Source organism: Canis lupus, chromosome 22, assembly GCF_011100685.1.
Source record: "Canis lupus familiaris isolate Mischka breed German Shepherd chromosome 22, alternate assembly UU_Cfam_GSD_1.0, whole genome shotgun sequence".
In the NCBI taxonomy this organism is placed as follows: Eukaryota; Metazoa; Chordata; class Mammalia; order Carnivora; family Canidae; genus Canis; species Canis lupus.
Genome location: NC_049243.1, coordinates 18,831,794 through 18,856,022, shown reverse-complemented (window position 1 = coordinate 18,856,022; position 24,229 = coordinate 18,831,794). Strand labels below are relative to the sequence as shown.

General features: G+C 33.1%; 1 long non-coding RNA gene and 1 other non-coding gene across 6 annotated transcripts in view; both read right to left on the bottom strand.

Annotated features, from left to right (window-relative positions):
- Positions 1–24,229, bottom strand: part of LOC102155655 — a 276,612-nt gene that overhangs the window by 183,957 nt on the left and 68,426 nt on the right. The window lies entirely within an intron of this gene.
- Positions 10,887–10,993, bottom strand: LOC119865266. The gene has a single exon (XR_005376645.1). It is a non-coding gene; the product is annotated as a U6 spliceosomal RNA (small nuclear RNA).

The window sequence follows — 24,229 nt, the reverse complement described above, 5'->3', positions numbered from 1 at the left end:
AGTAAGTAGTTTTGTTCACACAATAAATAAAAACTACCAATACATGCAACAATATGGATGAAACTTCAAAGTACTATACTAATTTAAAAAGTTATATAGAAAGTCTAAATATTTATGGGTCATTCTGCAAAAGGTAAAAACTTAAAAAAAAAAAAAGAACAGAAATCAGTAGTAACTATGCGTTGGGGGTAGATGTGAACAACACTGAAAGCAAAGGGAACACGGGTGTCTGGGGAGTAACAAAAATATTCTATATCAGGGCACCTGCGTGGCTCAGTGGCTGAGACTCTGCCTTTGGCTCAGGTTGTGATCCTGGGATCCTGGAATCAAGTCCTGCATGAGGCTCCCCTTAGGGAACCTGCTTCTACCTCTGCCTATGTCTCTGCCTTTCCTCTTTCTCTGTGTCTCTCATGAATAAGTAAAATCTTAAAAAAAAAAAAAAAGTTCTATATCTTGGCTTTGGCTTTGGTTATATGACTCAACATGCCTTTCGAATTCATTGAATTCTACTCCAAAAATGCCATTTTTATTGTAAAAAAGACTTATAAATTAAATAAACTTATAAATTATAGTAATAAATATGACCTAAAATGTAAAGAAAATTTTAAAATATAATGAAACCAATTTTCAGAAAATACAGGTTATTAAGTCCCACTGAAGTTAAGAAGCAAGTTTTTTATGATTTATGCATTTTTTATATATTATTTTAACTGTTGGTATTTTTCCAAATACCTCTGATTTCCCAAGTCTTCCCCATATCAATAAAAGCATGGTTCTCCTGGAAATTCAGAATTAATCCTCAACAACTCATTCTCCCACCCACAAAAATTTAAGTGAATCTTGTTCAATTTCCTAAACTTATCTTTTCAGCACCTAAGCCATAGTCCCATATACTCTTTACCTACATACCACTTCTATACAACATAGTACTAGGAGTCCTAACCAGAGCAAATAGGGGCAAGGGAAGAAAAAGGAACTAAAAGATATCCAGACAAGAAAGAAAAAAGTAAGGAAGTATCTCTGTTTGCAGATAACATGATCTTATATATAGAAAACATTAAAGATCCAGGTGTTATACTGTATGTTGGCAAATCGAACTCCAATAAAAAATATACCAAAAAAAAAAAAAGAAAGAAAGAAAGAATGAGGCAAGTGCCAACAAAATATGGGAAGAAAAATAGTGTGAACCATGATAATAAAAGAAAGTCAAGTTAAAAAAAAAAAAAAAAAGAAGAAGATGATCCACCAAAGCAGGAAAAAAAGTTTTGTCGTGAATGTAAAACTCCTCTAAAAAAAAGGCTTTAAGAAATTTTACATGAAACCACTAAAGACCCCACATAACCAAAAATTTTGAGCAAGGACAAAGCTGAAGACACCACATTGCCTAAATCCAAAATATGTTACAAAGTTAGTCATCGTAACAGGATGATATTGGCATTAAAAAACAATGGAATAGAAAAGAGAGCCCACAGATACACTGTCAACAATGAAGTCATAATACACAATGGGAAAAGGACAGTTTCTTCAATATATAGTTTCGGAAAACTGAATGTCCCTATGCAAGAGAATGAAATTGAACTCTTTTATCATATGCAAAAATCAATTAAAAGTGGATTAAAGAATTAAATGTAAGACCTAAAACTATAAAACTCCTAGAAAAAAACATCATGACATTTCTTGAAATTGGTCTTGGCAATGATTTACAACAATTTATTGATTATAACACCAAGAGCACAGGAAGGAAAAACAAAATGGACAAATGGACAATGGGATTACATCAGAGTAAAAAGCTTCTGCAACAGCAAAGGAAATAATCAACAAAATGAAAATTCAATCTGTAGATATAGAGAAAATATTTGAACACTTTCTATTTACTTATTTGCTTCTAGTGTGTTTTTAATTATTCAATGTATTCTTATCTCATGCCTAACTTAAAATCATTTTCAGATCATTCTAACAACTCAGTTATCCTGATATTGGCATACCTTAACTGCATTTTTTAACAAATGATTTTCAACAAATGATTTTAACAAATGATTTCTTGGTACAATTGCAGGTTATGTTATGAACTTCTGATTTTATTAACTATTCTGTTTTCATTGTCTTTCTTTGACAGCACTCTGATAGGGGAAGAATGTTGTTGTCTCATTACTGTCAGGTGGAGGCAGAAGTTTTGTGTGGTACAGATTAATTCCTACTCCCTATGGATGTCTAAGCCCACGTTCTAAAATCTGAAATCTATACATATATTATGTTACATGGCAAGAGGCGATTAAAGTTACAGATAAGAGTGAGGTTGCTAAAAGACCATGAGAGGCAGAGATTATTTTGGATTATTTGTGTGGGCTCTTGTAACCGCAAGGGTCCTTATAAAGCAAAGGAAGAGACAAGAGTGTCAGAATCTGTGATCTGCAAGTGGTTTTCTGAATTTGAAGATGGATAAAAGGCCACAAGCCAAGAAATGTAGGCAGCCCCTAGAAGCTGGAAAAGGCAAGGAAACAGATTCTTCCACAGAGACTCCAGAAGGAATTCAGTCCTGACAAACCTTGATTTTAGCCCAGCAAGATCCATTTCACCCTCTGACCTTACAGAATTACAGCTAATAAATTTGTATGTTTTAAGATACTATGTTTGTAGTAATCTATTATATCAGCTATAAGTAACTAATGCACTTAAGTTCCCTACTTGGCCTCCACTAGAGCCTGAGGTGACCTTGATACCTCATTACCTCTGGGTGAGTTCCCCACATAATTTCTACTAACACTCTGTTGAGGTTGATCTCATTATTGTGAAAAAGTGATGTGAGTCTTGACTCTCTACTAGCCTTCTATGATACCATTATAATGTGGACAGAGCAGGATGCTTCACTATGGCCATTAGTGGATAGATTATCCATAAATATTTGTGGGTGGGACTCATTACTGGTAGCAGGAATGAAAATCCTACCTCCTTATCTGACCTTCTCTGACACTTGCCCAGCAGTGTGTTAGAGAATCTAGTCATAACCTTGCAATGGTGGAAGCATGGGTTCTTCATCCATCTTTATTTGAATGGGGTACAGTTCTTCTGTGGCATTTAACTAAATTACAGTGGTATAATCTAAAAATTATATATCTTTCTAAGGCTGCCTTTTTTACTGGTCCTTTAGAGAGCGTGAGCTTATGCTGGATGTTTTCTCCCCCTGTGGATCAATGATATTCTGTTTGCTAGTTCATGTAATCCCAATTCTGGGGTATAGGAGGCAAAAAAGAAGATTCATAGGAGAAGGAGAAGAAGGAGGAGGAGGAGGAGGAGGAGGGAGGAGGAGAAGGAGGAGGAGGAGAAGAAAGAGAAGAAGACGACAACGACTCACTGAACTAACTCTCCTTATGTCCTGATGTGTCCAGCCAAGCTTTAAGAATCTTCGTGTGCTTGTTTTATATATATCTAGAGTTTATAGTTGAAAACAGTGGGAATAACAGGGAAAGTAGATCTACTCAATCTTTCTAGAATCAGAAGCCAACCTATAATTAATTTTAACTACTAATATTTTACTACTTAGAGCTTAGATTTCAATCCTGACTGCCAATTCTTTCATAGTAATACTTTGTCATCTTTGGAATATAAATTTGAATGTGAGAATGTCTTCAAGAAATCACTAAAGATAGAAAGGTAATGTACAAAAGAATATAAATGATAAAATACCAACAAGTGAGAATTCTAAATATAAAGAAACATAAAAATATGCTAAAAATATATAGGTTAAACATTAGTCAGGCAAAAACTAAAAGACACAGCAACATAAGGGGATATTTTAATACACTTCTCTTGATTAAAAAGATCAAGCATAAAAAAAAGATCAAGCATATAAATTCTAAGACAGAAAAACACTGAGCAACACATCTAATAAAATTTGACAGGTAAACTTATATAGAATTTTTTATCCAACTGAAAGAGAATATACCTATTTTTTAAGTACACATGTGACACTATAAAACTTGATCACAACAGTAGTCCATAGAATTATTAGTAAATTAAAAAATAATTATGCCAAACATATTAAATGAGCTCTAATTAAAATGTAATTTAATTAAAGTTAAAAAAGAAAAAAATATTTTTTAAACTCCCATCTACTCAGAAACTAGTAAGACAATTTTATATATCTATGGATTAAAAATAAAATAATAGAGATTTTTTAAATACTCAATACTGAATAAAGATTTTAAAAATTGCATATAAATCTTACAGGATGCAACAAAAATCAGTATTTGGAGGGAAGTTTATTGCCTTAAATATTTATATTAGAAAAAGAGCCTAAAAATCAATTGTTTAAATGTACAATTGAAAAAGGTTGAAAAAGAACACCACAAAAATTAGTAGATAATAGGGACAATGAGACAAAAAAATAAAAAATAATTTAAATATTTAATAAAATGTTACATACCAGAGAAACAAATGACAAAATATGTTTCTTTGAAGCACCTAACATTAGACATTGTAAGGAGAGGCAAGGAGAGAGAAAAAGAGAGAAAGACACATACTTTTTTTAAGATTTCATATATCTATTTGAGAGAGAGTATGCTTTCATGTCTGCATGAGCAAAGAGAGGGGTAGAGGAGGAGAGAAAAAGAAAGAGAATCTCTCAAGCAAACTCCATGCTGAGTGTGGAGCCGTGGCTTGATCTCAGGACGCTGAGATCATGACCTTAGCCGAAATCAAGAGTCAGCCACTTAACGGACTGTGCCACCCAGATTCCCCAAGACACATACACTCTTTTTTTTAAGTTTTTTTTTTTTTTTAATTTATTCATGGGAGACACAGAGAGAGAGGCAGAGACACAGGCAGAGCGAGAAGCAGGCTCTATGCAGGGAGCCTGATGTGAGACTCCATCCCGGGTCTCCAGGATCAGGCCCTGGTCTGAAGGCAGGTGTTAAACCACTGGGCCAACTGGGCTGCCCAGGACACATACATTCAGAATAGATAAGGGAATATGAAAGATCCAAGGAAGAGACTAAAAAGGGAGGGAATGAATGCTACTTATATTTTCATGTAAATAAACTCTAAAACATGATCTAATTAATAGAAAAAGTCCCAGAAAAGTGTAGCTTTCAGAAAGGACCAAAAGGTTATTGAATATTATTTTCTACTGCAAAATTTGAATTACTAAGCTAATTTAAATAATAATTAATATGCTTCTTGAAGAAATACTAAGTTCAAAATTTCTTTACAGGTGAATTCTGCCAAACATTCTATATTTCAAGCTCAAAATTCTAATCTTATTGAAAATCATTTGGGGAACATAAAATGGAGGAATACTCCAAAATGATGCTAGTATTATGTGTGCTACCAAATCTCAACAAAAAGAGAGAAAGAAAATTACAATCTCATTTGTGTATTAAATATAGATGAAAATTCCAAGTAAAATAACAGCAAAAATATGTTAAAAAAAAACTCAAAAAAAAACTCAAAAAAATTCTTTATGAAAAATTCGAGGTTAGTTCAGGAATACAAGGACAGTTTACTTACTCGGTAATCATAAAAAGTATTCACTTCATTTCAAAAGAGAGAGAGAAAGAAAAGACATGACCTATGCATACTTTTCCACCTGAAAAAAGTCTTCTCAGGCTGCTGATGAATGTTAAGATGATATTCCACCAATACTGTCATTCTTTATTCTCCTTTTAGTCCTCTGAATTATGTGCATCAACTATCCACAACCTTTGTTTTATAATATGTTATCATCATTTCTCCATGGAGAGACTTGTTTCATTCTCACACTTCTCCAAGAACAGCAATAAATGAAAATCTTGTTAGGAATTCTCTCTCTCTCTCTCTCTCTCTCTCTCTCTCACACACACACACACACACACACACACACACACATCTACATGTACCATGTAGTTTTATCACATAAAGGATGTTCATTTTTCTCATTTCCAATTTTTTCCCCCTCTTTCTCTGGCTCTTGCCACCCACTAAACTTCATTGCCAGAAGAGCTCCCAGAACTGCACAGTTCTGGAAGAAAGAGGCCCTGAATCTTTACTGGGAAAGAATGCCCACCCACCTTCCTTCACTGCAGATGACAGACACACACCCAGTGTCAAGGCAAGATGGCAGTTTCAGCTGGTACTTCTTTTTCATTGCAAATGACATAAAACAACTCCCTCCCCCAGAGAGTGGTAGTCCAAAGTAAACTGGATTGCAGACTTTCAGGACACCATAAGGGAGATAAACAAGTCTGGCTAGATCTCTTCAGAGCTTCTCTTCTCTACATAACTATCCTCAGGGAATGTCAATGCTGGCAATAGGCACAGTGAATCCAGTCAGGACACTTAAGATGTTGTGGAATCGTTCTTGAATATCAATCACCCTTGAAGCTGAGGCCAAACATGGCATCTACCACAAGCTCATATAGCATTCTGTGCTTTGCCTTATTTTTTCACTAAATTTCAAATTACCATGAGACAATGCAAAATAACTGTTGTAAATTGTTCTTGTAAATTGTCCTCATATTTAATGTTGACCACCTTCACTTTTCGCTGTGACTATGTAACTACTAAAAGTTTGAGAGAAATTTTGACATAGTTAACTAGCCAAGTGGCTTGTTAAATTGGAAATAATAATGGAATATTTGGAATGACACAGATTTTAAGGAAATTTGCATGAGTTTTTAAACACAAACCACTATTATGAGAACACAAAGGTTAGATGGCATGAACTCACTGAAATTACAGTTAGTACATTGCTAGACTTAATTCAGCATGTTTAGATAATCCTGGAAACAGTAGTACACTTACTATGCGATAAGAATGAATGCTCAAAATTGGTGTACAGAAAATTCTGAAAATAGAGATAGGGTACCATGATGGGGTACAAACATAAAGAAAAGACAGTGACACAAGAAGAATTATATCAATTAAGTTACGAAGTTAAAACGAACTGAAAAAAAGCAAAGGAGTTAGGTGCATCACGATAAAGAAACCATATGCAGATTTAGCTACTTTCTTTTAGAGTCAGATACTGAAGCCAATTAAATAGTGATTTGAAAATGAATTAGGAAGTTTAGGCAAAGAAAATGCAGATGATGAATGAATACTACAAGATAATGATGTGATCTGCATAAGAGGAATGTTTAATCATTCATTCACTTAAAAAAACATAAATTGGACACCAACAATACACAATATACCAGATTTACAGGTGAATAAAACAGATGAGTCCTGCTTTCCTGATTAGAACACTAAGTGAGTAAAGCAACAAATACACATACATGTAGTAATAAATAAGAATAGATATGTGAGATGTTGTAAAGGAAAGGATGTTTTTGTAAGAGTAGAAGAAGATGAAAGTTTCTGAAGAAGTCACATTTGAGCAGGGCAAAGATAATGAAAAGAAATCAATCAGAACAGCATTTCAGACAGAGGGTAAAAGCGTGTGCAAGGACCCTGAGTTCAGAAGAGCATAACCTGTTTAAAACTATTTTGTATGGAAGGTAATAAGAGAAGAGGGTTATACAAGATGAATTTGATGAGTTAGATTTCAGCTCATATCATGCTTTGTAGTTCACTTTCAGAGAACTGAATTTTGTCTCATGTACAGTGGAAACCTTGAGAGATCATAATCAGTAAATGGCATAAGCAGTTCAGCATGTTTGAGAGATACTCCCAGTTGCTGTGTAGAGCAAAAAGAAAAGAAAGATCCAAGTGAGGAGACCAATTAGGAAGTTGTTGCATTACTTTTTTCTTTAGCAAGATACAGTATTTGGATTGAGGTGATGATAAATGGCGGTATAGCAAAGTTGTGACTAAAATCAGGATATATGGGATCCCTGGGCGGCTCAGTGGTTTAGCGCTTGCCTTCAGCTCAGGGTGTGATCCTGGAGTCCCGGGATCGAGTCTCACATCGGGCTCCCTACATGGAGCCTGCTTCTCCCTCTGCCTGTGTCTCTGCCTCTCTCTCGCTGTGTCTCTCCTGAATAAATAAATTAAAAAAAAAAATCTTAAAAATAATAAAATAAAACAAAATAATAAAATAAAATAAAATAAAATAAAATAAAATAAAATAAAATAAATCAGGATATATTTGCAAATAAACACAATCTGCTTCTTGGTGAGGGTTTGGAGCATATGAAGATAAGATGATGTTAACAATGACCTGAAAGGCTACACTATAAGCAGTAGATGGGCTAAGAAGTGAAGAATGAGAAGGGCACAGGTACAATTGTGAAAATGTGTTTAAGATTCCTTTTTTTAAAAAGATTATTTATTTATTTATTCATGAGAGAGACACACAGAAAGATACAGAGATACAGAGACATAGGCAGAGGGAGAAGCAGCCTCCCTATAGGGAGCCTGATGCAGCCAGGACCCCGTGATCACCACCTGAGCCAAAGGCAGACACTCAACCACTGAGGCATCCTTGTGTTTAAGATTCCTAAAGATGGCTAAGTTCAGATTTCAAATAGGCAGTAATATATGCCTGAAGAGGTATCTACATTGAATTTTAATTCATTAGTAATCAGTATATTAAAGACATTTAAAAGCTTGATACTAATGGAGAAAATTCTTAGAAAACAAGATGATGTAATGATTCACTCCAGGAATCATTTTGATGGAACCAGAGAAGGATCCATAAATTAGGATAAACAGCAGCTAGAAAATAATACGGTGTCAAGAAAGTTAAGTTATTCAGCAAATGAAAGCAATATTGTGGGTCAAAGGTATAAATTAAACCAATCCTAAGTCAATTGAAGAGTAAATGTGAGCTGAGTTGGTGCTTAGGCACAACAGGTTATTATGCTAAGTGAGCTAAGTCAGACAGAGAACACAATATTGTTTGATACACTTATATGTGGAATTTTAAAAAGCTAAACTTGTGAAGACCAAGAGTAAAATGGTGGTACCAGAGGGACTGAGGGATGGGAGGATAGGAGAGATGTCGTTTAAGGGTATTAACTTACACTGAGCAGCAAATAAGTCATAGAAGTCTAATGTACAGTATGGTTAATATAGACAACAATATTATGGTATCAAACTCACTGAGACTAGATTTTAATTATTCTAACCAGAAAAAAGAAATGATAATTGTATGACATGATAAAGGTACTAATTATCATTATTATGGTTAATAATATAGTAAATGCTTCATTCAACATGTTGTATACCTTATATTTACACAATATGGTTTGTCAGATATATTTCAATTTAAAAAATGACTTAGTGGGGTACCTGGGTGGCTTAACTGGTTAAGCAGGCGATTCTTGATTTTGGTTCAGGTCATGATATCAAGGTCCTGGGACTGAGCCCTGAGCCAGGCTCTGCCCCGGGTGTAGAGCCTGCTTGATTAAGATTCTCTCCCTCTCCCCCTCATGCTTGCTCTCTTTCCTTTCAGAAGCAAATTTTTAAAAAAATGATTTCATGTACTAGCTAGAAGAGGATGGAGTCTTTAACAAAAAACTTTAGGAGGATTTACTAGGCCATACTTACATGTTTGTGAAAATATTACACTAGGGACACCTAGGTGACTCATCAGTTGAGCTGAGGACTTGCTCATGTCCTTCATTAAAGCCCATACATTGTAAGAACTATCTCAAAAAAAATTTTTTTTCACTTCTAAGATCAATTTTAAAGTTAACAAATATTTGTATTACTATTCCTGAATTTTCTCGTCCCTTAGTCATATTTTTTTCTTCATACATAATGCTGTGTGTGATCCCAGGGTTCAGGGATTGAGCCCTGCATCAGATTCCCTCTAGGGAACCTGCTTCTCCCTCTGCTTATGTCTCTGTCTCTCTCTGTGTCTCTCTCATGAATAAATGAATAAAAAAACTTAAAAAAATACTATGCTAGAACAAGTAAAATTGAATATGCAGGAAAGAGAATGAGAGGTTACAGCAATGTAGTTTATGTTAGGGAAACAGTGAATGATGAGTTAGTAAGTGAAAATGAGAACAAGAAATATAGCATCTTTCTTTGCTCAGTACTGGAAAGAGTGTCAATTGTTAGAGAATACGTTAAAAATAGTCTTTGAGAAAAATTAACATTTTGATAAAAATTAGGAGGTGGAAGAGAATTTCAAGTAATATAAGAATTTCAAGAACTGTACTTGAAGTTGGATATCAAGGAGTAGAATAACAGTGTTCTAAAATCAGTTGCTTTCATAAAATTACATTTTGTGTGCCTTACGACTAGTTTTTGACCATTCAATATAACAACTTTATTAAAATGATTAAAATATGTAAAAAATACAAGGTCTCCAATTCATGCCTAGAATTTAGAAAGCATGCATATATACATTTAATCTGAGACATGCTGATCTGAAAAGAACTAAATTTAGTATTCTGAAATTAATTATTTCCAAAAAAAAATATCTAATGAGTTGCTCTCGAAGGATCTATTTTCTGAGTGAGAAATATAATAGCTTAATACTGATACAATTTCTGAAAGACAGATAAAATTTAGGAAATAGAGTATGAACTGCTACACAGATTTAATTAATTAATTAATTAATTTAAGATTTTATTTATTCTGGTAGGCAATGTTATAATAAATAGTCTGAGAACTGCATTTCTGTAACTAATCAATAGTTTATGCAGTGCTCAAATGTGAGACAGAGACATAAATTCAGAATGTTAAGGCTGAGAAGCATTACACATGAAGAAAAAATATGACTAAGGAACGAGAAATTTCAGGAATAATAACACAAATATTTGTTAACTTTAAAATTGATCTTAGAAGTGAAAATACCATAGCCTTTTTTTTAGATAGTTCTTACAATGTATGAACTTTAATGAAGGACGTGAGCAAGTCTGTATAGACATAAATTTTCATCACTCTTGGGTTAAATATGGGAATGGAATGGCTGGGTTGTATGGTAGCTTGTATATGATTGTTTTTTTTTTTTTTTCTTAAATATGGAACGCTTCACGAATTTGCGTGTCATCCTTGTGCAGGGGCCATGCTAATCTTCTCTGTATCGTTCCAATTTTAGTATATGTGCTGCTGAAGCGAGCACTTTTTTTTTTAAAGAAAGAGTGCTTTTTATTTTTTTATTTTTATTTTTTTTAGTATTTTATTTTATTTTAATTTATTTATGATAGTCACACAGAGAGAGAGAGAGAGAGAGAGAGGCAGAGACACAGGCAGAGGGAGAAGCAGGCTCCATGCACCAGGAGCCCGACGTGGGACTCGATCCCGGGTCTACAGGATCGCGCCCTGGGCCAAAGGCAGGCGCTAAACCGCTGCGCCACCCAGGGATCCCTATGATTGTTGATAGTTTTATTCACAATAGCCTCAAACTGAAAACAACCCATATGCCCATCATTAAGTGAATAAATATCTAAAATGTAGTATATTCATAAATGACTATTGCAATACCATTTAGCAATGAAGAGCAATGACTATTGATATGTGCAACACCACAGATGAATTTAAAAGTCATTTGAGTAAAAGAAGCCAGACATAAAAGAATATTACATATTGAATAACTGCATTTATATAAAATTCTGGAAATGCAAACTACTAGTGAAGTGACAAAAATCAGATTGGTGGTTGCCTGGAGCTGGGGGCAGAGGCAGAGATGTCCATCAAAGGCATAAAGGAATGTTTTGGGGATGATGAGAATGTTCTGTATTTTTATTGTGTTGGTGGTTTCCCAGATGTACACAACTGCCAAATGCATTGAATACTAAATGGATGCAGTTTATTGTATGCAAATTCTATCAATAAAGTCCATTCTAAAATAAAAGAAGGAAGGACGTGAGGCAGACTGTTGGTTCCTATTGTATATTATTCTGGTTAGCTAAGATTAAGTTGAGGCTTAGAAACAAAATAGCAACAACAAAAAACCACATGGCACTACCTATTGTGACAAGGGTTTATTTCTCAACTATGCAAAGCAGGCTATGACCCCAAACAACTTTCCAAGGCAACTCAAAGACAAAGGCTTATCATTCCACCTTATTAAGAGGCAATTTACATGATTATTCCAGGACAAAAAAAAAGTTTCACATAGGAACTTAGATGCTTTGGCCTGGAAGTCATTTATACTCATAACTGTGTCATGCAGCTCCACTCCCACTGCAAAAGGGCTAAGAAATATGATTTCCTATGTACCCCAAAAGGAAAGAAAATTAGATATTGTAAAAAACAAAAATTTTATTACCTACCTAAACTATATGGATATGGAAGTTCGCTTTGTATATTCATTTCCCCTGTATCATACACATATATATTGCTTAGTTTATTTAACTAATCCACTTTTTTGGAGTAGAAGTTTTATTTAGAAGAGTTTCCTATTATAAACACTGCTCTGCTGATCATCTATCTAGATGGCTGGTTGCTAGAAATATTGCAGTATTAGTTATCTATAACATGATGCATTTTTTTCCTGTCAATAATATCCAAATAAAATTAACTGAAGTTCCCATTCACTATACTGCAGAAAGTCTAGTGCTTTTGCCAGAGTCAAGTCACTTTTGGACCAAAGTTCTCTCACCTATGAATTCACTACAAATATTTCCTCAATTGTTCCACCATCTTATTCACATGCTGACTCCACCCTAAAGAAATCAAGAATTCAGGTCTGTCATGTATAATAGATTTTAAAGTTTTGTGATCATTTTGCATCATTTTACTGCCTGTCACAGTCAAAGGTGAAATTGCATATTTGTCATTCCTATCATTGAGAGGCTTTTTTTTTTTGGACACCCTGATATTCACTGAACACATTACTCTTTTTACAGCTTGATGTTCTTACTATAATTCTAAGTTTCCTTTCTGATTTCTTCCCACCCATCCATCTCTCCTTTATCCACTTTCAAATTTCTTTTCTTTCAAACTGTGTCCTAGAATCACATTTGTATATGCAAAATCATTGCTACCTAGGTGAGGATTGTTCCGAAACAGCTTTTTTTTCTTCCCTTTAAAAAAATCACTTGCCTTCCTTAGCAGTCAATTCTAGTTTAAAACTATGATTTTGATTGTAGGCAACACTATGTTACAGTGTTGGGGAGGTTTAAATTTGCTCCTAAATAAAATTGTTCTTTAAGCAGACCCTGGCATAAAACTATATACTTGATCTTAGCCAAAAGAACAAGAAGCAATGGCATAAAAATATTCAATTCGTGTTAGTTATTTCTTATAACAAAGGACATTTCTCCCACACTTCTATACTATATGCTTTTTCTCTTATTCAATCCTTTACCATCTATAAAATCTTGTCAAAATGCAATGGTATTTTTTTCTCAGATTTTATTGAGATTTTTATAATAGCTTATTTTTTAAGAAATTTCAACAACTTCTTGTTTCATAATTACATTAGCACCACATATTTAGATTTTCTGTAAATGTTACTGTAGTCAATGATATCGTATGTTTATTTCACAAATCTTTCCCCTATTGCTGCCAATTCATATCCTGTGGTCTTTAATTTTTTCCTAAAAGGATTATAGAAATAGCAACTCTGACTCCTTGCATGTCAACCAATGCCCTTCTCTTGTCTTCTTGTGTAAAAGACAGCCTGACGGGTTATGTCACAAAGGGCATGCAAACTTTTTTCACATAATGCTGATAATGAGCCCTTGTCTTCTGACATTTAGTGATGCAGAACAGCCTAACGTCAACCTCATTATTTCTCCATTTTTGTCTGCCTGACTGTAGGTTTCCTTAATTTTTTGTTTATTTAAAACATCAATGCCTATCTTCATCAATGTTACCTATTATTATTAACTTATTTCATCTCTGCACTAAAATCTTTCTTCAGATAGAGAAATTTTCTTTTTAAATTTATTTACCCATCTCTCTCCTTTTTTTTTTTTTTTTTTTTTTTGTGCGCTGGTTACCTCTCCTAACACTCTCTTTACCTCTCCACCTCTATCAGGGCTTTTGGTTTTGTTCCTCAGACACTGCAAACCCATCCTTACCTACAGGTTATACATTTACTCTTGCTTTGGTCTGTAACACTCCTCTATTTGGTAGTCACATGCCCAATCTTTGCTCCAGGCTGCTAACCAGTTTGCACCAATGCAGCTTTCATAGATAACACAGATACTTCAACAAAACAAGCACATGATATCCACTTGTATGGAAACCCACACCGCCGATGCACTTTGCAACTTTGTCTTTCTTAACTCCATAGTACTTCTACCTATGGACCATGTTTATACATTTTAGTGTGTATTTATCCTCAGATTATTCCTGCCATTGCATATCCCAAATGAGCTCCTTAAGAGATTTTTTTTTTCTCAAATTTACCACTCTACCTTCAACTCTGAGAAAGGTTCTGGAATTATATAAATAATTTTTGGATCATAAATGAATAGATGAATGAATGGATATATTCATGTGTGGATAAATTATTTCCTCACTTTACTTATGGAATAACTATTATATGATTGTAAGATCACCTATCTTTATTCTTCATGTTTGCTCATTTTACTGTCATTTTAAAAATCTATTTTTTCTTTGTGTTTTAGAATAGCTCTACCTGGTCTTTCTCATTAATTTTTATTCTCCAATTTGCTAATTTATACAAATGCATCTTCATATTTGTCTCTATGTTTTCATCTACAGGAAATATTTCCATAATTCAAGTTATTGATTATGTAGCCTTATACTTTCACTGTTAATGTAATGTCTCCTTGAAAAAAATTGAAAATATGGATTAAAGGGAGATTAAAAGTGAGATTTATTCGAGATAAAGTCAGACCTAAATAAAATGGATCAATCATTGCTAATTTCTGCCTTTCTGTCTATGTTCTTTTAGAGGCAACCACAGCTAATTTACTAAACCTTTAATTCATAAGAATATCCTTACAATGAATTTATATGAACTCCAGCACTAGAAGCAGTTTTAGAAAATTTTGATTCATGGTTTCAAATCTGTTAGTTTTTCTTTTTAAGATTTCATTTTTTTATTCATGAGAGACACAGAGAGAGAGAGGCAGAGACACAGGCAGAGGGAGAAGCAGGCTCATGCAGGGAGCCTGATGTGGGACTCAATCCCAAGACTCCGGGATCATGCCATGAGCTAAAGGCAGACACTCAACCACTGAGCCACCCAGGTGCCCCAGACTGTTAGTTCTTAATTTGACTATTAAGAACTGTCTCACAGGATACACTAGTCTCCAACCACGATTTCTTAAATTCAGTAATTTTGATGAGATTCTATCAAGGAGCTAAAACAGACTTTTTCATTTTGATATGGTACATCATTAATTAGTTTGAAATTTCCTCACTCTGATCTCGTCAGTTGTGTCAAATTAGGAATATAATCAGATTTAAAAAGGAGTAAGAATGTAAAACTTTTAATGATTACTACATGTCCAAAACATAATGTATCAACTCTTGAAGTAATGGCCATGGATAAAAGAGTAATAATTTTAATAACTGCAATAGCTAATATGTATTGGCCCTTAATTAACTTATGGAGTTTCTATTACATGTATTTTTTCATTAAATACTTATAGTAATTCTGTGGATTTATTTTATTTTATTTTATTTTATTTTATTTTATTTTATTTTATTTTATTTTATCTACCTTACAGAAGAGGATATTTAGGATCATAAAATGAAGGTAACAGGCACAAAGTAACACTGTTGGATATGGCAGTACTGTACTGTGAATCCAGGTCTGAGGGTAGAGCCGATCCTTTATTTATTCAATTTTATCTACTACACTGTTTCATGTAATTAGCCATTTCTTTTGCCTGAGCAAGAATTGCTTCAATACTCATGACATCAAATCTTGCTTTTATTTTGATTTTTTTTTTCTTGTGGAGGAGGAAAAATGTACAGGGCAGACGGTAACTTCAAAAAAAGAAATTCAAATACTATGAGAGACTAATCAGGAAATACAAACCTGAATAAGTTTCTCAACTGTCTTTTCTTTTTTTCAACTGTCTTTTATAATAAATAACAATGATAACAGCAAGAAATAAAGACTGCTTTCATTTATTGAGAATTTACTATGTGCATACATTAATCAATTATTCTATATGACTTACATATGATCCCTTCCAATATTTTGTATATCTTCACAGAAGTTTATCTTAATACTTTATAGATTAAGAAACTCAGACCAAAAAAAGTGTGTGTTTTTTTCTGACTTAAGGGACATACTGAGTTTTCTGCTTCTTAACAGTTAAGACAGCGTATGTGTGTCAGCACACTGGTATATTATGAACAATTCAGCAGTTAGTGAACTGACAAATTTTGACCAGTGTTTTTTGTTTGTTCTGGCTACAACTAAGAATACATACTAGCATAGATACATCAGGGGTAGTATTGCACGGACCAAACTGTATACATGGTACAATAAAACTATGAAGCTCATGACTAGGACGAGTAAAATAATGTATGTTATGTAGGTCACAGAAAAACTGTCTGGAAATACAACAGAAAGCACAGGATGGAAGGGTAAAGTTCTAATGTATAGCTGCACAAGCCTGAAGTACAGTAAAACTAAGGGCATAATACCATGAATGTTTTCAGAAATCTATGAAAAATTACCAATACTATCATAATTATGATATTTACAGATTGTTTTTGATATTTTTATGAACTGTTACACTATTTATAAATGCTTTACTATTTTAAAATATCCTCCAAAATATTTGACTCAAAGTGGGAAAACAAGATAAAGATGCTAAAAATGGTCATGATGTATAAACCATTCATGATGATTTTTGAAGGGGATTCAACCTGTTAGTTTGGCTAAGAACCATCCTAATCCATTAGTTTATCAACTGACTCTTAGTATTATTAAAATTCTTTATTTTTCTTTAAAGCAATGGCATGCGTGACCCCTAACAGTTACCCTCCACTCTCCTCATTTTCAAATTCAGGCTTCTCATTCAAAACAGTTTCATTAGGAGTATAGCATGGAATCTTGTGAAAATGATGACAAAGAAAAAATTTAAGTCCAAAAAGTATTTAAGTGATCAGTTTTACCAAATGACTCAGATGGACCCATCACTGAAACCAATCATTTCTGAAAATACTTATAGGATATTCGCATTCTTTCCAATTTAGGATTTAATGATTTACAAAAAAAAAAAAAATCACATCATTTGTCAGACTTTTATTTTGGATTCAACCCCTAGTTATCTATTGCCATCCAAACAAATGGAATATCCATAAAAATATTTTTTCAAGTATGTTAATATTCAACTATGTCGAAATAAGTAATGCCTTTAAAAAAGGGCAGCTTATTAGATACCTGGAATTTATTCAACTGCTTATACATATGACAACAAAATTAGAATTGTATATATGCATATTTTTCTCTGAAGAACATAATATGTGCTTTTATAACAACTATTATTAATAATGCTAGGAAGAGTCATCCAAAGTTAACATAGTATCATGTGCATATTAGTTTTGTAAAAGCTATATCTCTAAAATTAGAAATTATTTCTTTAGGCAGTATATTAACTGACTTCAACCACATAATTTAACATTTTGAAATAAAAAAATATTAAGTATTTTAGGATTGCTTTGAAGAGCTATCATTTGGGTAAATGGCATAATATGAACAGTTTAATATATTAATTCAAATCCCAAAAATTGAATTCAAACAGATGTTGGTTTAATGTGGAAGCAATATCACTTTTCATGTCCACACCTAATACTATTCATTAATTAACTGGGAATAGCTATCCTACGGTGTGAATTATTAGGATACTACACAGAATACACTTCTACAATAAAATTAAATTATATACATATATACTGTATACAATATTTATGTACGTGGTACAAATTATCACAAATTTATTGACTTAAAACACCACAAATTTATTATTTACAATTCTGTGAGTCAGAAGTTGAAAATGGTCTCATCAAGCTAAAATTAAGATGTTGGCAAGCTGTGTTCCTTTCTGGAAACTTCAGACTTGCTTTAACTTCTACAGGACACTTGCATTCCTTGGTTTGCAACTCCCTTTCATCTTCAAAGTCAGCAATGGAAGGTTGAGTCTTTCTCTCTTCGCAGCACTCTGTTATGGTCACTGACTTTTTTGCCTCCCTCTTTCATTTAAAGGACTCATGATTACATTGGGCCCATGTGGAATCCCAGTTAATCTCCTCATATAAGGTCAAGTGATTAGCAACCTTAATTCAATCTGCAATCTTAATATCTCTGATATTATAGGATAATTATGTTATATATTATATGTAATTATATTACATACACAACATACTATATATATTTAAAACATATATCACAATAATGCAGCAACTCCAGCATCAGACAATAGTTAATCTATTTCTCTTGTATCTAGGATGGTTGTCAAAAATACCTCTGCTGCTTCTGGTTAAGCTCACTCACATGCTATCAGTGAGCTGTTTCTGGTTTTACCGAAGATGGCTTTGGCTGAGACCACCTGGACCACATGTCTATTCTTCATATGCTTTTCAAAGTATTTTTTAACATCTCTTTTGGTTTCTTCTTTGATCCATTGGTTATTTTTAATTCTTTAAAAAATTTCTAGATATCTGTGAATTTCGCCAATTTCCTCCTTTTACTGTCTTCCAATTTCATTCCATTTTGGCTAGAAAACATATTTTTCTGTTATTTCAATCCTTCTTACATTCTTTGAGAGTTTTATGGTGTAACATACACCTGGAAATTATTCTATATGCACTTGAGAAAGTATATGTATTCTACATAGATTATATGGCATGTTCTATAGACCTCTGTTAGGCTCAGTAGCTTAATAGTGTTGTTTGCATCTCATTTCTTTTTCTCTTTTGCCTACTTGTTATATACATTATTAAAAGCATGGTATTGAAGTCACCAATTTCTATTGTTGAACTGTCTACTTTTTCCTTTAATCCTGTCAGGTTTGTTTCATGTTTTGGGGCTCCATTGTTAGGTACACATATGCTTATAACTATTATATCTTATTTTTTTGTTGTTTTAATTTTTATTTATTTATTTATGATAGTCACACAGAGAGAGAGAGAGAGAGAGAGAGGCAGAGACATAGGCAGAAGGAGAAGCAGGCTCCATGCACCGGGAGCCCGACGTGGGATTCGATCCCGGGTCTCCAGGATCGCGCCCTGGGCCAAAGGCAGGCGCCAAACCGCTGCGCCACCCAGGGATCCCCTATTATATCTTATTGATGGATGCTTTTATAATTATAAAATGTCTTTGTAGTAACAATAGTTTTCTAAAAGTCTAGTGGTCTTATGTTTTTATACTAAGTTCAGTTCTTTTTTGGTTACTGTTTGCATGATAGATCTTTATCCATCCTCTTACTTTCAAACTATTTGTGCCTTTAAATCTTAAGTGTGTATCCTCTAGACGTATACAGTTGGATAATATTTCCTCATCCATCTTGCCAATCTCTGCTTTTAATTGGATTGCTTAATCAATTTACATGTAATGCAATTCTTCATAATGTAGGATTTATTTGCTATTTTAATACTTGTATCCTATGTGTCTTATGTATTTTCCCTTCCTCTTTCTCTAGTATACTCTTCATTTGACTTAATTGCAAGTTCTTGGTTGAGTTTTAGTTTTCTGAAAAACTTGATTGTGAAAAATTTTGTAGGTTTATGTTGCTTCCACATTTTAGAGATACTTATTTCACCATTTTTGATCGTATCATGTTCATCATTAGATTTTATCTCTTTTGTTTTGTTTTTGATTTTTTTGTTTTGTTTTGTTTCTTTGCTCTCTACTCCATCACTTTCTTCAGTATAAATACATGCCAACATTTTTCCATTAGGTAAATGCTATTGAACCCATTGTCCTGACAGCTATTCTCAAAAGATTCTGTTGCAATTGCTTAAAATTCCTTTCCATTCTTATTCTTGTTTATAGTTCTCCTATCTTCTCCTAAATCTGACATTCACTCTCAGCACTCTACCAGAATGGCACTTGCCATGGTTATCTGAATTCCATGTTATTATGCAAAATATTTGTATTTTAGACTGTATTTTATATAGTGTACTTACTTCTCATCTTACTTGAGTACTCAGTAACATTTAATGAAGAGTAGTACTTTCTGCTCCTTAATAAAATTTTTCAGTTCTCTTCTGGGATACCTAGTCTATTAAGTTTCCTTTACCATTCTTATCACTCCTTGTCAATATTATCTAATGGTTCTTTCTTTGCCTTGATGATTATTACTGAAAAGTTCTGAGGATCAGTCCTTGGTCATCACCACGTATACACTGTGTTGGTAATGACATTCTATCTCAAGGTATTAAATGCTACATATACACTGACAACCTTTATACCCAGCCTAGATTTTTCCTCTCACACTGCAGATAATATAACAGCTTCATCTGCACTCTACCCAATATCACATGTTTTAACTACATTCTGTAAGTGATTCAGATTTTTCTTCATTCATTCATTCTTCTTTTTAAGGAGGGGGGGCAGAGGGAGAGTGAGAGAGAGAAGCTTAAGTAGGCTCCATGCCCAATGTTGAGCTTAATATGGGGCTTGATCTCAAGAACCTGAGATCATGACCTGAGCCAAAATCAGGAATCAGTACTTAACTAACTGAGCGACCCAGGAGTCCCTCAGATTTTCCTTTTCTTAATAGGTTACAAATCATGTATATATTACAGAATGTTTTAGTTTAATTTTACCCATTTTAACTCAAAATAGATTAATAAACTAATACTCCTCTGTGATATGCTTTTTACAAAAGTGCAAGACTGTTCATATTTTGTTTATAGCATGATCTTTTTGCTCATCGTTTTACATGTATATTAGCTATATATCGAGTATTTAGATTTTACCTTTAAGCAAAGTGTGTCTAGAACTGTGACATATTTGACATTTTACTCTGCTTATAAGCTAACAAGTTAGCCTGGTAATAGTTTCAGAGATGCTGGCAGAAGACAAAGGATTCCTGGGTCAGATAAAAATGACTTTATTATTCATAGGACAGCAGAAAACATGAGCTTCATGCTGTCTTTGGTTGTTTTTGTTCTCCAAGTACCTTCAAGGCAGTTGAGACACAGGCCTAGATGGACGCTGAGCACACAGTGGTCTTGTGTCACAGCTCAGGAACTTAAGCTTTTGTAGAATGCTTCTAGCAAAACTATACACTGACTTTGCTCTGAGATGGATAATATCTTAATTTCCCTTCAGAAGTAAAATGCATAAATTATGCTGTGAGGATACAAAAGAATATTACATATGTATGTGAATAAAATTATAAGTAAAATATGATGAAATATATTCCTAATGTTAAAAAACACAAGAATATTAATTATTCTACTCATTTTAGATTAAAATAGGCTAAACTCTAAGATGTTTACCACAGAAATATGTTAAATAGATGTTCCAAAACAAAACTGATATATATAGATATATCATTTGGAATTTTCTCAAATCAAGGGGACTTCCAAATCTTTTAGTCAGCCTTAAATTGGATTTCATGTGTTTTTTTTAAACATTGATTTATAGGAATTTCTAGTATACTATGGATTACTGTATTTGAAAATTCTGTCAATGTATTTTAGGTTCCCTTTATGTTTTGCTCTCAGAGAATATATCCTTGAAATAATCTACATGAAAACCTTAAAGCGTAAGCTACTTATTGGGAGAGACATACATTTTACTATTCAAAGCCCTAGTTTTAAACCCTATCAGTTATAACTTATGGCATATGTTTATAACCTCTAAGCATTATCTGACAAATTAGACTAGCAATACCTATCTACCAATAATTTTGTTATGATGAAAGAAGATACAATTTTCAAATGCCCAAAAGTATTCTAATTACAATCAGATTCTAGAAAAATTTAATTAGTTTCATTTCTGTGGTTAATTGGTATGCATATGAAAGTTGCTTAACAAATACCAGCAAATTGTTATGCAGAGATACTTGCAAAATGACAGCAAAAAAATCATCCAGCATTATTTACAATTGATATGTCTAGTATCAAATGATAAATTTTAAGAGAAGTTATTTATAAATGACATTTTGGCTGTCTCACTTGTGCTATATTCCTTTTTCTCCTATATTTTTGACTTTTTGTCATGAATAATTTTATGCTACCACATATTTTAAAATGGGAAATATAATGAAAAATGTAATTCCTGACTCAACTGTATAAAAAGAGCTTATTTCTGAAATGTGTCATAAAATGTATTTCAAATAATATATTCTTTGTTACAGAGTTCAGTATTTATCTTAATATTTTTATTTAGTATTATTTTTAAAGATCTTATTTATTGATTCATGAGAGACACTGAGAGAGAGAGAGAGAGAGAGAGAGAGAGAGAGAGGCAGGGACACAGGCAGAGGGAGAAGCAGGTCCATGCAAGGAACCCGATGTGGGACTCGATCCTGGATCCTAGGATCAGGCCCTGAGCCCAAGACAGACACTCAACTGTTGAGCCACCCAGGTGTCCCAATCTTAATATTTTTAAAGTTAAAAAGGGCATAAAGCTTTATGTATACAATATTTCCATGTTTTTTCTCAAGAAAACTATATAGTGAATTTTAATTTCTGCTTTGTTAAAATGTTTGTGAATAACCAATATCAAGATTAATATATAGCTTCACATTTTAAAAGTTCCATTATGTCTAATCATTTTTGATAAATAAACTTAATAATGACATTTTACTAATAGTAGTTAACACAATCAGACTTGAAAAAAGTAAACCTAACTAGTTTACTTCTGTACTGAAGTAACAGCTTTTTAAATTTCTTGGCTTTCGAATAATAATAAAACTTTCCAGTAAGCTTATGATATATTTTACTAATTAAAGTCTTCAATCATTAATACATACATATTGTATTTTAACATCAGCACTGGTTGTTCAGACATGTTACTATCACTGAATTTAGAAGGCCAAATGTAAGTTTAAATAAAAATATAAAGTAAAATTCAGGTGTCTGCCATTTCTTGATTACTTGTTTTAGCTTTTAATTTCACCATGCGGTTGCATGCGTTTCTTTTTTTTTAATATTTTATCTATTTATTCATGAGAGACACAGAGAGGCAGAGACAGAGAGACACAGAGAGCGAGGCAGAAACAGGCAGAGCGAGAAGCAGGCTCCCTCTAGGGAGTGATGAGGGGCTCAATTCTAAGACTCTGGGATCACGACCTGAGCCAAAGGCAGAAAGAGGCTCACCAATGAGCCACCCAGGTGCCCTGCATGTGTCTCCGTTTTGTTAGATGGATGCCTATGTATCTCAAACTACCTCCTCCTATAAAAATATATGACAATGATTATTACAGATTCATAATAGTATGCTTTATTACAGATAATTAAACATTTTACATTTAATTATAAACATTACAGATAATTAAATATTTTAAATTTAATTATGATTAAATATTTTTTTTTTAGATTTTATTCATGAAAGATCAGAGAGAGAGAGAGAGAGAGAGGCAGAGACACAGGCAGAGGGAGAATCAGGCTCCATGAAGGGAGCCCGATGTGGGACTTGATCCCAGGTCTCCAGGATCACACCAGGGGCCAAAGGCGGTGCTAAACTGCTGAGCTACCCGGGCTGCCCTATAATTAAACATTCTAAAGATATATTTTGTTTGGGGCATACCACAAGCTCAATAACAAAGTTGAAAGTATTTCTAGTGTTATAAATAAATAATTATAATAAAATTATATTTTAAGTTATATACTAATCAAAACCCCTTATAAAATTATATTTCAAATCAAATCACAGAGCAGTGAATTTGCTTTTGAGGGAAATATTTTTTAGATTTTAATTGAGTCAGCAGCATGTATTTGAACACAAAATGATGATACTGCTTCAAAATATAAATTATTTATTCTAGATTTTTAGTATGGAATAGGATCTTGTAAGAAAACCAGAAGGGAATAATAATGTAATATATCTTCAAATTGTCCTTGTTCATCTATTTCTATATACAGATAAAAGGACAGTATGAATGCATTAACTCTGAAAAAAATAATATACAATATGACTCAAATTGAAATGATTTCATTTGGGAAATATACTATTATATCTCATTATCATAAAATCTTTATAAAAGTAGCCTTAGTCTATATATAATTATCCACGTATTGCTTTCTAAAGTCATCAGAACTACAAAACAACTGTGGTTTATTAGTAGAAATGAGAGTTTTATGAATACCTGAGAATTGCAAGTGATATTAAATGTATTCATCAATTATTTACAGTAATTAGCATATATCAATAGTATCATTACTATGTTTGGACAATATAATATTAAAATTAATCCCTAATTTAACAATCTCAAATAAGCAAACATATGTACTACTATAT